Raw genomic sequence first — 10,000 nt, 5'->3', positions numbered from 1 at the left:
CCGAGGGAAAACATAACAATTTCCTCTTCCACAAATTAATAAGGTATACAGGGAACAGACTAAAAAAGAACGAAACGGTATATTATTCAGTAAAACTAGTGGTCAAAGTTCCTAACAGTTCATAGTGAGGGTAAAGTTCAGTCACAAACAGTCCTTCAATCGCTGAGGTGGTTTAACAACTCTACGGACTCGGGTAGAAAAATGCTCCTGGTGTGGAGTCATGTTCACTGGCAGGTCCAGAGGAATAGATGTCTTCTTCCAATATCACTTCTGGGGGTGCTGGCTTCTCCATCGTAGGCGCTACCACCGAGGAATTGCTGAAGTCTATGGCTGCAGGAACAAAATCTCCAGTCGCCCCAGCTGAAAGTGGACGAAGGTTGCTGTGAATAAGGTTGTTCTTCATGACCCTTCCAGATCTGGTCGTTCAGCTTTACTTGGTACAGAACGGGGCCTAGTCACTCAGTGATTGTGCCTTGCACCCATTTAATTGGGGCAAAAATTCCGCACCCAAACGTGCTGCTTTATGTCAAAGGACCTTGGCCGGTAGGAATTTAACTGGAGCAACTTCTTATCGACCTCCCGCCCAACATCAGATTTGATCAGATCCAACCGTGTTTTCATACTTCGACCCAAAAGCATTTGTGGAGGGCTGAGACCAGTTTTGGTATGTGGTGCTGAACGATATGCTAAGAGAAATCTGGCCTTGTGCTGCAAGGTTCGCCCAGACTTGTCAGCCTTCACTGCCTTCTTGAAACTATGTGCCATTCTTTCTGCTAGGCCATTGGTTGCTGGGTGATAGGGTGCACCAGTAACAAGTCTAATGCTATTTTCTCTCAAATAGGACTTGAAAATACCTAACGTGAACTGTGGTCCATTGTCAGACATGATCTGATGAGGGAGCCCCTATCGGGAAAACAGACTGTCTCTTCAGCAGTAGTATTCTCCAGCATGAAAATGTTGGGCCACTTGCTGTGTGCATCGATCACCACCATGAATATCTTCCCCTTAACAGGCCTGGCAAATTCCAAATGAAGCCTCTGCCAGGGGAGGGCAGGAAACTCCTAGCGATGCAGAGGTGACGGGGCTGGATTGTTCGCGGCTTCCTGAAACCCAACACAATTTGGGACAGTGCTGTCGATTTGTTTGCCACGAGACATTTCCTTCAATTTGACCATAACGATGTGCCCTTCATGAACTGTTTCCAGGACTCTCTCTCAATTTGGCAGGCACAATTACAGTAAACACCCGCATGTAAGAACAAGTGGATTAAGAACATCAGGCTGAAATGTGGTCAATAAAGCACGATATAAATAAGAACAAATTCAGGCTGATAAATAAAACCTGTTCTTAATGTAAAGGGAAAGGGTATTAGGATAAGGAAACAATTCAGTACAGTAACTTACATCAAAGTCCTCTGGTGTTCAGGACCATTACAAACTATAAAATCTATTACAAAACAGCATTGTATGTTAATTAAACCTCCAGTAATATATAGTTTGAAGTATTTCTAAAACCAATTTTAAGAACATTTAACAACACTTTCAGGCTGATTTCTCACTAAGCACCTCTTAAATAAGAACACGATCAGCCTTCAGCCTGAAAAATGTGTTCTTATATGCGGGTGTTTACTGTACTCTAATTCCCCACATTAGGATTACATGGTGGACTGTGATTTCGCTGCTATGTTGGGCACAAGGGATGAGGTCGGGGTGGACTTCGCTGCTGTCTGCAAGCCTGCCTCCACAAGTTCAAGAACGCGAGATAGAACAGGGTCCCTCCTTGTTTGCAGCCTTAGCTCTTGTTCGCTCACAGGAAGGGTCTCAATCACAGAGGCATGCATGAAACATCTCTACTTCATCCGGTTTGTCAGCAGGTTGCTTAGGTCGGGGCAGACGAGACAGGCCATCGCAGTTAACGTGCTGCTTGGTCCCTCTAAACTCAATATCGTACATGAGGGCATCCAAAACAGACACCAGCGCTGAATCCTAGCTGCTGCGGTAATGAGCACTGCCTTCCCCTGATCCATGGTGTACTTCAGGGGGTTTATGATCTGAAACTAGGGTGAAGTGGCAACCCTCTAAGTAGTTTTGAAACTTCTTCACACCCTACACCAAAGACAAGGCCTCTTTCTCTATCTGTGAGAACTTCTTCTCGGTCTCTTACGTATGGGATGCGTAAGAAATGGGTCTTTCGTTTTTGTCTATCTGGAGTGCGATCTGACAGGACTGTACCAAGGCCATGTGAGGAGCTATCAGTAGCTCGTACCAGAGGCAGATAAGGATCATAATGTACCAGGATTTTATCTTGAAGCAGCATATCTTTCACCCCCTTGAAGCTAGCACCTTCCTTCGCTTCCCTGGACCACTTCCCCTCCTTCTGCAACCGTCGTTGGAGTGGAGTCACTGTTGGTGAGTGGGCAAGAATAGTACTGAACCATGCACAGGAAGGCACGCAGCTGTGTGACGTCTTGCGGTTTGGGCAACTCCGTGATGGCCCTTGCTTTCTTACGGCACTGGTGTAGACCCTCAGACGAGATGACATGTCCCAAATAGTCCACAAAGCTTCCAAGAAATTTGTACTTCTCCCGGCGAGCCTTCACGCCATACTCGTCAAGCCTTTTCAAAACAGCAACCAGCCGCTGAAGGTGTTCCTCCAGACTGCCTTCAGCAACTATGATATCAGCTAAATAACAGAAAACCTCTGGTAAGCCCTGCAAGACTTTGTCCATGGCCCGCTTCCACATTGGTGGTGCAGAAGCCACACCATATGGAAAACGTTGGAACTGGTAAACGCCACGGTGGGTGTTTATGGTGAGAAATGGCGTGGAATCATCTTCCACCTCAATTTGCAGATACGCATGACGAAGGTCAAGGACACTAAACAGGGTGCCCCCACCTAAGCTTGCATAAATATCATCTATACGAGGAAGAGGATACTCATCAACTTCTAATTGTGGATTGATACTGACTGATATCACCACACACTCTCACACTGCCATCCTTCATTACCGGGGTCGATCACCTCATAAGTAACTGCGTCCTCTTTTAACAACGCCGGAGCCACCAGCGGCCAGTCATTTAAACGACGGATAGTAGCGCTATCCACCGGATAAATCTCTATCCAGCGGATAAACGCTAGCAAAACCAATTGAGTTATCCAGTGGATAGTAATTTATCCGGTGGATAGTGCTATCCATCTTTGAACAACTGGGCCAGGTCTTTAGCTGGTTGATAAGTCTCTACCGGAAGATTTGTCAACAAAACTGCCTTCTTTGTTTTAGCATTGGAAACTCTGTTAGCAAGGGAATAAAAGTCCAGTTGTTCGATGTAGGACTCCCAATCCGCCGGTTCCCACCCCTTATTATGTCACTTTGCCTATAGCGTCATTTCCAGTTGTACTCGGCCCTTCGTCTGGCATTTTCATGTCGTGTAGGCCCAACTTCTAACCCTCTTCATCCACCGCCTATGCTTGATCAAAGCTATCGCAAAACCTCGTCGCCAGTTGTGATGTATTCATAATTAACGGGAAAAAACTATCAAGATGGCGGAACCAAGAATTTGATGAAACAAAACCTCGTGTACCTCCATATGTGGTGGATCACACGACTTACAATGTACAGGTCACCCACATTGTACAGGTTACCCAAAGGAAAACCTACAGCTCAGTCGGTTAGTGCGCGGTCTTCTGAGCTGGAGGTTCGGTCCCCGTCTCATCGACGTCTGTTTCGACTTTCCTCTAATCCGTGTAGCTGTAGCTTTGAATACCCATAAAAAGGAGGAAGGGGGGTAGAAGGTGCGCACCGAGGGCCACAAGTTTATCAGTTCACTGGCACGCGTTACCCTCGTAAAATAAGGACCTTTACCTTTATAAGGAAGAAGCGATCGATTTTGGTTGCGGCCATTTCTGATTTGTCCTTGCTTTCATGCAGGAATCCGTAACACAGGGCCATTGCTCTACCCATTGAGCAAGGTTTCCGTTTGAGGCCGGAATTTCGTCTGGTTGTTTACCATTTTAAGACTCGTTGACTTTTTTTCCTTCAGTTTTTGGGCTTGGGTATCTCAGTAAGCCGGGGGCTTAAGAAACACAAGACAATCAGGCGCAATAAATCCTTCAAACTAACAAGAAGATTCATCAGGCTTTGTTTTGCTTACTAAAAGGAATAATCAATCTGATGGCATTTCATTCACGCGATACGTTTAGTTTTCTTATTTTTCCTCCAATCTCAAGAATGCAAACAGCATTTATGAGAGTTTCAGAACTCCTTGAGGGTGCAATTGCAGTCGTCCTTACACTGAACGGAATAACCATGTCCGGTAGTTTGACTGAGAAGCTATAGAAAGCCCTGTCTATGCTACATGTATAGGCAATCACATGATTTCGAGTGCTATTTGGAATAAATAAGCACGAGTAAATTTTTTCAAAGACGACCGAAATTGCACGAGATCACGGACGATATCTCCGCTACCCATGCGTAGTTTCCAGTTTCCCGGCCGACCGTCCCAGATTTGCCGACATGTCGGAAAATCGCTTGTCCAGGATTCTCCCTTTGGTGACTTTAGCGGGAAATGGAAAGTGCGCCAATAATTGAAACTTGCAATTTAGAGGATTGGTAACGAGCTAAAAACCATCGCCGATGTCTCCGACAGTACAAATGTCGGGAATCGCAAAAATCTATTTTCCCGGTGAGTCCCCGACCATCCCAGATTATCGGGGATGTCTACGATTTATGGTTTTCATTAGTCGGCAAAATCTGGGACGGTTGGGAAACTGCGAAATCCTCGATCGTCTGCGATTTTCCCGACATATGAAAATTAGTCTTTAGCGACCCGCGGTAAGACTCACACCATTGTGCCCATTGACCAATCGCGGGTCGCTAAGCGATCTTCCAAAGGTTTGGGTAACGCGGGTTGTTAATAAAGCATCATTTGATGGCTCTCGAAGCAAATTTTTGCAGATTTTGGCGGCCCTTAATTCCTTCTCAGGGTATAAATGACTTGAATGAAGAAGACGAATGGGTAGCGGAGGTATCGTCCGAGATGTACGTGGAATTTCGAGGCGATCAAAGCCTTGGGAGCGAATTTATGGCCCTTTCCTTCGGCGAGTCCGTTCGGCGGCTTCGTCTCCGTGCCCAACCTTTGGAAAGAATATATAGAGCGAAAGAACAGGAACCAAAAACCACCTAAATCGCTCTTAGGGGACCCAGAGACGGTACCAGAGACAAAGAAACACAAGACTGAAGCAAGGTAAGCTATTTTATATTTTAAATCGTAAATATTTTTTCGAATTTTGAGAAAAACCGTTTTCCCATACAAAGCCCATACAAAGCCTTCTATTTCTTTTTAGATGACGTTTGCATAATATAGTACATATATTGAGCTTAGGCTACCTGTGGTCAAAGCTGCCTAAACAGTAAGCTGAGTTTTTGTCTTTTTACTATCTTTACGTATATACAATCTTTAGTATTTTTTTCCACTATAACCATGATAATAGAAGTATTTAAAATCCTTTAGAACTCACTGATAACATCAAAAGTTTAGGAATACATAATCTGACTTTGTTACTTGACCACTGCACTGCTTCAGGTTTTCATATTTCTTCACCATATTGGGAATATGCTGCAGAATGCAGATAGCAAGTGGCTCGTTCTCTTGCGTAACCAATTCTTTTGTGCCTATAATTACTTTACTAAGCCTCTTGGATCATTGAAATGCACTGTGCTTTTGTTTAAAAGTTTTCATCTATCAAAAACTTGAAATTTAAAAGCCCAAAATGCTGGAAAGTGCACTTTCTTGTGTTTCGTTTGCTTAAAATCTTTGTGCCCCCTTAGTTTTTCCAGGACTGCTATGGCCCTGGGTGGGCAATGGAATATTCAGTTAGTGGCAGATGAACACCCTAAATGTATAGATGTTAAAACAGGTGAATTTCCTTGGAGTAATGTTGCCTAGGGAGTGATTATCCGATGTAGTGGAAACACAAAAGGTACTGTTTGCAGATTTTGATTCAAATGTGAGGTAAACGACTTTCGTCTGATAGATTTACAGCCAGTGTATGTGTTTAGCCCCTCTGGATCCTTTAACCTCAAAAGGTCCAACTCCAGTCCAAACAAAGCACAAAAATGTGAAGCTTTCTCACAGTACTCTAGTTTTCAGTTCTTTGATCTTTCTGTTTCTGGCTGGAGATGTTTTAATATCTGGAATAGGTGTGCCCCACACATTTTTGAATTGAACAATTTCCAACTGTCTAATGTACTTCTTCATTACCACACTTTCCTCTTTGCATGACAGATTCAGATCTCTCTCCCTCAGCATCTCCTCAAATAACTTTTCCTTTTCCTTTTCTAGATCATGAAATTTTTGCTTCCAGTGGTTTATTTCTTCCTTAGCTTGAGGAGCAGCTTTTCTTCGAGGTTAAAAATCGTTGATCTCCATTCATCAGTTGCTATAACTTCACCTGCTAGAATACTTATCTTTTTCAGGAAGCAAGAAATTCCCTCAGTCCTCTGTTTTGGACTACCCTTCTTACAACTTCCTCTTTGCCTCTGCCAAGTTTCTGGCCAAGTTCATACAATCTCGATTCCAGCCTCTCACTGCCTGAATTTAATCTCAAAGTGTTACCTGGTATCATATGTTGAGATTTACCAGGTTGATGAACCCGCCGACACCAGTTTGCATATTGAGGAGCTTCTTCTTCCATGAAACAAGAGGATCGGATTTGATCTACAACTAGGTATAGCCAAAACAACACTTCACTACATTTTTGACATTGCTGTAAAACGTATTTCTCCTTTGTATCGGGGCAGCCAGTAAAGAAAAAAATACAGCTTTTGTCGTATGTGGAAAGGAAAGGAAAGGAACTTATTTAAGTGTCTAGTCGTTCTAGCGCTGGAGCGCTAATTGGGGACACTGTAAACTGAAATTAACAATGAAAGTAAATCAAATGTCGTTCAGATTAATGAAGTAGACCCCCAACCCTAAAAATTTGGCCTATTAATGGAGCATTTTCTTTCAAGAAATCCCGCTAAAAAGCTACACCGTATTTGTTGTCCTAAAATTTGGTACCCAGTCTCTATATCGGTTAAACAATAAGCCTGGAAGATAATTCACAAAATGGCGACTGTTTCGAGAAGTGTGTGGTGGTCTTTCTTGACCTCTTTCTTCCTTGCCTTATCATTTTCATCTCGAAGGAGAGCCAAAAAATCTTGAAAAATGAATTTCGAAAACCGAACCAGGATTTTGCTGCCTTAACGGGGCATTTTGGAAAGATGTTGTCGAATCCTTTCATCACCGTTTCCGAAACCCCTAAAGCCAGGTAAGTTGTGCTCAGATTGTTTCATTATGAGGTGATAAATCGTGTTCCCAAAGTATTTTTAGTTGCTTTGACCTAACCGAATTTCTTGTCTGTAATGGTAACTGATGTAAAACGAAAGGTAAACGAAGACCTCGAAAACGAAGATCCACTCACAAAAACGTACAATAGACCATTTAACAGTTGTGTGCTTATTTACCTGGCCTTTAAATGAATGTGAGGCTGGAATTGACCTTGCTTTGATAGAAACCTCATTGCATTTCTTATGTTAATGATTTTATTGTCATGCTAATAAGTAGGAATTTACATAAGAAAAGCTGTGAGGTTTCTATCAAAGCAAGCTCAACTCCAGCCTCACTTACATTCAAAGGCCAGGTAACTAAGCACACAACTGTAAAATGGTCTATTAAGATTGGTTCAAATGTTATTTTGGAAGATTTAGTCCTAAGCAGATCTAAGCAGTCTCATTGCCTCACCTTTAATGATTGCCAACACAAATATAATTGTCGTCCAAAATAAAAAAAAGTCAGCTTACAGGTCCATCAGGCCGGAGCTTATCCCCGGTTTCTGTAGCATGAAGCGACTAGGAGTATTTCTACTCCCCCCTGGATGGGATGCTAGTCCATCGCAGGCCCTGCTTTTTGCTGGTACCCGTTTATACACCTGGGTGGAGAGAGGCACTGAGGGAGTGAAGTGTCTCGCCCAAGAACACAACACAACACAAAATGGCCAGCTATTTGGAACACGCATGCCCACTGACCGTTTCAGACTTAAAAAATAATGCTCAAAAACCTTTAGTAAGAAATGTATGGCGAAAACGCATTATCCTTGATTTTCAGAAAAACACAACATGCAAATACACGGTCCTCACCATACTTTTATTGCTCACACTCTTACCTCTAACAAGTTCGATTTTAAGGTGATGACCGTGCATAACTCGGTCGGTTTTCGATACCAAAGATGACCCCCTTCCTGTCTTTCTAGCCAACATATTTCCTGATGAAGATCCCTTGAGTGCTACATTTGAAGAATCTTCCTTCGATATCAGTGACACAAACGTTGAGGTCCTCATTCGTAGAATGGTCACGAAAATTTGCTCTTACAGAAGACTCAACTAATGGCTTCACTCCCCCAAAACTTTGCACGGTTTTTCGCCATAAAGACGGGCATTTTTAGGAGCACCCAATTTCATGACTCCGTGAAAGGTGAATGAAAGCGGGGGCTTTCTTGTCCACCGAAGGACATAAACATTCAGCCGCCATTTGTAATATTCCCCAGCAGTCCAAAGGGCCTGGTTTTATCCATAGAGACTGGGAACTACAACAATTCTGGTGGCAAAATTGCAATTTTTTTGCACAAAAATAAATGCAGTTTCTGGAGTCTTTTCATTGTCTCCACTTCCTTTCGTTTGCCACTTGTTATCATGATCGTAGTTCTATAAATGCGCTGTAGTTTTAAAGGGAACTCTACGAATTATGTCTTCATTAATAGAGTTCAATGAAGACTATGCTGTGCAGTTCTGTAGCACCCCAAATAATTATTTGAAGTATGTGGCAGAGCAGAAATCACAAACCTCAGAAGAAGTATTGTGCTGGTTAAAGTTAAGTAACCAGTTCATTCTGGTTCTGGATAAGATTGGGGATGACGAAGAAACACTTTAAACAGTGCTATTACTGTCTCTGCCTTCAATATTTCAACCTCAAATGTGAGAATAGCAAAATTACAGTCAAGGAAACGTTATCTTGTCAGGACTAAATTTGTATCACTTAACAAAAAAGGAATAGAGGAACGCTTTCAAGAATGGTTTTATATAGTTTTCAATTAAAGTTGGTGATATAATAACTGCAGAAAAGTGTTCCTTGGAGTTGAAAAAAGCACAGGCTGACGTTTATTGTTTATCAAAGGAGCTTGAGAGTTGGAAATCAAAGTATCAAGATCTTGAAAAAGAAAAGGAAACCCTATTTACTGAAATGAAAGCAGAAATCGAAGACAAAACAATGGAATCAGTATCAAAAATATCAAAAGCATTGAAGATGAGAACAATCAGCTTAAAAACTTTGTGAGGAAACTTGAAAAACAGGAGCTGGGTTTTAAGGGACTACCTATGAGTGAACTGAAAACAAGACAAGCAAAGAATCGTAAACTTAGAGAGATCAAGACTCGTGCCCAGAAGGCCCTGAATTTTGCTGAACTTTATGGACTACAAATTTCATCTCTAGGACTAAACAAGAGTATTCAGGATGGAATTCTGTACACACTAAAATTTTCTCAAGGAACTACACCTCCAGACACCAATCAGACCCCTACAAAAAATGCAAACATGCACTGTTCCACAGAGACATCTTGCACAGAAAGTGTATCATTCACACCCTCTGGGTCTCCAGTTTCTACCTCTGACTCAGCAACCCCGTCTAGCAAAGAAAACACCACTCCACCTCCAATGTCAAACTCGAGCACACAAGAAAGCAAAATTAATCAATATTATTATATCTCTCAGATGGTACGCGCGCTGTAATTGGCTAAATTAGCGAGCCGTATTCTACAGTACAGCCCGCTGTACAGCCCGCTAAATTTAAAATTTCGACAAAACATCATCTAGCGAGTTTTTCATGTCATTTCTGTTGCATAAACTTGTACTGAAAACTGTTTGAATCTTGCAAGCAACTATTTCAAGCTTAACATCCAAGAAGATTTA

This window comes from Montipora foliosa, chromosome 5 (assembly GCF_036669935.1).
Source record: "Montipora foliosa isolate CH-2021 chromosome 5, ASM3666993v2, whole genome shotgun sequence".
Taxonomy (NCBI): domain Eukaryota; kingdom Metazoa; phylum Cnidaria; class Anthozoa; order Scleractinia; family Acroporidae; genus Montipora; species Montipora foliosa.
Note: the sequence above shows the minus strand (reverse complement) of the source record.